A 5,472-nucleotide genomic window follows, 5' to 3' on the forward strand; every position below is an offset into this window, starting at 1 on the left:
TTGGGGAGGAGGGTAGAGAAAAAACAATACAACAATGAATGAATGAAAACCCAAAATCTCTGTAAATGTTCATTAAAATTAATAAAATGTAATAACTAAAAAAAAAATTAGGAGTGGAGAATAAAATTAGGGGAAAAAAATCTCAATTGTCTATTAAAAAAAAAATGTCTACCAGATAGGATAATACCTGTGTTCCTTAGGGATGTACAAAACGACTCTTTGTGGAGGACTTGGATAGAATGACTTATGTCCACAAATGACTATGAGCTGTTGTTTTTTTCATGATTGTGATAACCAAAAATGACTGTGATTCTGGAGTCCTGAACACTATCAGTTAATTCTCGTTTTGTCACTTGCAACCTCTAGTCTGGGCCAAAGAAAGAAGCCCTCACAGGCCTCTTTATTTCTGTCATCTGTGTGCACAGAGATCCCCGGGAAGTTGAGACTGCTGGAGGAGTCCCCTGACTCTCAAGAAGAGCTGTGTGTGTCTATCTTCCCAGGCACGTCGAGATGAGCAGAGTGGGGGCAGAGAAGAACTGCTCTCCAGAATGACCATAGCACGGCAGAGGGGCAGAGGCGCACGAGGGGCGCCCTGCTGCTTCCAATCAACAGAGACTGAGGAGGCCTCCCCAGCCGCCACCTCCCGCTCCAGGGAGGACAGCAGCCAAGAGAGCATCCTTTGTCTGGCACACACTCGAGGAACCCACACAGCGCCAGAGTGCTCCACAGGGCCCCAGGCCACCTTCCCAAGCACAGCAGGGGCCCAGGCTCTGCAGATTTCCTTACCAGTGGGCAGAACAGACTGCAGGCCTCACCAGAGCCTCTGCAGGTGGGTGTGCAATCTTCAGTCCTGCCCAGGACACAGCCACAAGGACGCTGACACTAAAACACAGGCTCTTGGAGAGGCAGGAAGTGCACTTCGGGCTCAGGGCTGGGGTGCACCCGACAGCACCCGTCAGGGGGCGTCCTCCCAGCAGATGCTTCTCAAAAACACCTGCTTCCTTCTTCTTACTTCCAGATCCATCCCCGATCATTGTAAGGTCCAAGAAAAACTCTATTTTATGAGGAATAAGCGCAGTGGTGCCCTGGACGAGTAAAGTGTCTCTCTGACCCACTCAAATCATCTCTCAAACACACACTGTTCTAATTCTGCAGCTCAGTCACAGCCCGTCTGAATCCAGACATCTCTCGGGCTGTTCAGATGACAGCTACTCCAGAAGAATCTGGTTCCTGCCGCGTTCCACACATCGTGACAGCCATAATTCCAAGTTCAGGATTCCAAGTTCACTCGTCTGCCCTGCAAGGTGAGTCTTACCACCATGCCTCCTGACCTACCGCAAAACCTGTGCTCCACCACCCAACCGTGTGGGTGTCTCAAAGTCTTGACTTTGAAAGAATATTAAACTTTTTGTCCCCCTAAACCTCCAAGTCAGGTTTTGTCACTCTTAAATACACTCAAAATTTTAACTGAAGTCTAACATAACATTCAGAAATGTGTACACAACATACATATTAAAATAAAACAAACAGGAAGCTGAAGATTCCCTTTGGTCCCTTCTCAGTCACACCCCCTTCCTCTCTCTAAGAGTGCTCACTGTTCTGCACAGTTAGCTTTGTCTGCATTTACACATTATCTAAATGGGATTTACATAAGGTAGTCATGGTGGTTCAGCGGTAGAATTCTCGAGCGGGAGATCTAAGTTCAAGTCCCAGGCAATGCAACTCATGCACACTCACCAAATGGCTGTTACCAGGTTCAGTGGAGCTTCCAGATGGACCAGGAAGAAAGGCCTGGTGATCTAAACGTCCAATGCTGAAAGCCCTAAGAATCTACACCCAGTGATGGGGATGGCACAGGTGTGTAGGCATTTGGTTACAGTGCATGAGATTGCTGGAAGTTGGGGGCCAACTCAATGGCAACTAATGACGTATGAGAGCTCTGGCGGCCTGGCTGTGCCATCAACTCAAAGGCAGGCAGTTCAAGCCCACCCACCGCTCAGAGGGAGAAAGATGTACAACCTCCTCCCATTAGACTCAGAGCCTCTGAAAGTCCACTGAAGGGTCAGTTATGATTCGAGGGCAAATAACAAAACTTGCACAGGGCACCCTACATTCAGCATTACATTTGTGCTCCTTGTCTTGAGCACAGCTGAAGACTGATCCTTCTTCTCACTGCAATATTGTATTTCGTCCTGTAAATTTAGCAGAATCTGTGTATCCATCGAAGGGCTGATGCCTCAACAGCGCTGCCCTGACCATTCTGTTGAGTGTCACTGAGTCTGTTGCAGGTCACAGCGACCCTGCCCACTCCTGTGCCCCACACACAATCTCTGCTGTGCACAAAGCCCACTGCTGTAGCCACTGTGTGAGGGCACCCCATTGCTGAAGTCACTGTGAAGTCATCTTGTTGGGGATCTTCCTCTCCTTTGCTGACCATCTTTCCAATGATGCCCTTTTCCAAGGAAGAGTCTCGCCTAGGTACATACACAAAGTATGAAAGAGGAAGCTCTGTCATCTGTCTCCACGGAACACTTTGGCTGCACTTTCTTTTTCTCCTTCTGTACCATCGAGTCACATCTGACTGGCACAGGAGGAGATTGCCCCTCCTTCTGAACCAGTAGAGTATCTGGTGGATTCGAACTGTGTACCTTTGGGATTGCAGCCCAAATTCTTGCCACTAGGCAAGAAGAGCTCCATTGGGCTGAATGAACCTTGGCATATCATAGGCTTTTCAGCACTTTGCTCCAGCACCACAACTCAAAAGCATCAGTTCTTCTCCTGTCATCTTTATTCACTATCCAGCTCTCTGATGTGTAGTTAAGTGATGAAAAAAGATCATGGCCTGAGTCAGGCAAACCTTAGTCTTCGAACTGCTATCATTGCTCTTCGGCAATTTCAAATATACAAGTACTATTCATGCCCTGCCTTGTCTTGAAATAAGAAGCCAAATAGTGGCCTGGTGGATAAGGAGTTCTGCTGCCAATCCAAAGGCAGACAGTTCCAATCTACCAGCTACTTTTCAGGAGAAAGATGAGCATAAGACAAAGAGACTCTGAAAAAAAACTTGCTACCGTGTCAGCTTTGAGTTGGTTGCAAGTCAATGACATATAACAATATACAATGTAAGACAGAAAACTCTAAGAGCTAGTGGAAAGGATGAAGTGAACTTTTTAAACATTGGTCCACAAATGTTATTTTCACATGAAGACAGGCTGTTATCAGGTGCCTGTGAGTTAATCTCAACACATGGTAACCCCACATGATAGAGCATAAGTGCCCTCATGGGTTTTCTTGGAGCTCTGGTGGCTTACTGGTAAGAAACTGCCCTGTAATCCCAAAGGCACACAGTTCGAATCTACCAGTTGCTCCACGGGACATGGAAGGCCAATCTCCTATCCGATAAACTGCTTCTGAAAACCCACCAGAAGGTCAGTTACAGTTCGGTTCCAACTCAATGGTAGACAATCATTACAGTCACAGGCCTTTCTCCCATGGAGCAGTTGTGTAGCTTTGATCTGTCGACTTTTCAGTCAGCAGCCTCTCTTTTAGCTACTGTACTACCAGAGCCTCTTAGGAGCAAGATAAAGATGGAAACCAGCCACACAACCCCACGGTCACAGGATAAAAGTCCTAACAACTTACCAGTGAGCCTATTTTTGGTTCTGAGATTTTTTTAAATGGCAACTCTTCATCCTAAAGATATTAAAAAGGCCAAGTTTCCAACTTCTTTTCAGCAATTTTTTTTTTTTTAGTCCCTTGAAACTAACAGTAATTCTATAAGGCCACTGAGGCAGTCTGGATACATAAGTCTTAAAAGGTCTCACTAAACGCAAGCAATCAGAGGACACGCTGTGCTGGGAACATCTGTCAAGGGCCTCTGGAAAGTTACAGAACCTCAGATCAGCTTCAAGACTCACATGTGCCTGATCCAAGCCATGGCATTTTTAATTGCTTCCTATGCATCTGAAATTTGGACAACGAAGAATGACAGAACTGAGGCCTTTGAATCACAGTGTTGACAAAATAATATTGAAAATACCAGGGACAGCTAACCAAGACAAAGCAGGCAACCAAGGTCACCAAGTTCTCCAAGGAACTCGGCTTCAGTCACGTTAGCCTGAGCACCCACGAAGGCAGACAGAAGGCCCCACGCACTGGCTTTGGTCGGAACAAAATCTCTATCAAGGACCGCAGCATGCTGGGCTTTCTGGTATGTAACTGCCTGGCAAACCTCCAAGGAATGCCATTGTCAAATGTGCCCCTCAGGAGGCAACTTCCTCAACTGAGTGGTTAACTGAAAGCCAATTAAACATTAGGGAATGCCTATCAAAAATGCTGACTTTGATGCTGGAATATCAATCTTCTTTCTTTTTGACAGTAATTGCATAATTGGGCCAGTTATCTGTTAAGCAAACTCCCACTTCACAGTAATAAAATTATGTCAGCAGGCAGCTCATCTGCAGTAATGTCAAGGCGCTCGGGCAGATAGAAAAATGACAAAGATGAGGCTCTTCCCAGGTACAGAAGCTAGATGGGGCTGACCAGGGAGCCGGAGAGAAACGAAGAAAGTCCTTTCACATCCAGCTTCGCAGCACCTGGGACGGTACGTGGCAAAAAGCAGAGGACGTGCATTCAATATTTGTCTAAATGAATTTGCTATTTACCTTTCATTTTTTTTTCCTATTTGTGTACCAACAGGTGAACATCACACAGCCAAATATTTAGACAAATATTATCTTCTCAAATATTATCTCTTGGTATGATTTCATTTACAAAAGATTTACCAAAAAAAAAAAAGAATCCACTTGACCAGATCACTGTGAAATAAAATCATTTTAATATGGAAGTTTTCCCTTCTATTAATACAAGCACTGATTTCGCCTACATATGCATATCAATTTAGCTTGAGTTGCTATGAATGTCCTTCTTTTTCCCACATGGCTCAATCTTCCACAGAAGATGGTGTAGCTTAGCTATTTATTTTTAACGAGCACTAAATACCTTCTTGTCCTCAAAGAGTATTATCAACTTTCACATTTTCAAAGGGTCCTATGAAGCAGCTCCATGGGGTGGTTTTTCACTGCAATCTCTCTTTTTTTGGAAAATGGCAAAACAGCGTTGGATCTCCTGACGTCCATGGGTTGCCTGCATTCACATCAGAGCTCGGCTGGGTAAGTGGCAAAAACAGAATAATAAGAAGGTCTAACTCCAAACACAGCTGGGGGAGGCAGTTTCATTTCTGGAGAGGCGAGTGCATCGTAAAAACCTTCCTAATGGTGAGATCTGTCCCCGTATTCTTTTGATTCCTAACGAGGGGAATAAAGGGAATATGAATCCTGGGGCAATCCTGCTGTATGAGTCCTCGCGTTGATGGCATTCCGGTCGGTGTCTCCAGTCGGAGGTGATTTACTAGCTCCAGAACCGAAAGCACGAAGATGTCTGCTTTCATAATCGGAGCCGGTGATAGCTTTC

This window comes from Elephantulus edwardii, unplaced genomic scaffold, assembly GCF_000299155.1.
Source record: "Elephantulus edwardii isolate Elephantulus edwardi_28Jun2011 unplaced genomic scaffold, EleEdw1.0 scaffold00250, whole genome shotgun sequence".
Lineage (NCBI taxonomy): Eukaryota > Metazoa > Chordata > Mammalia > Macroscelidea > Macroscelididae > Elephantulus > Elephantulus edwardii.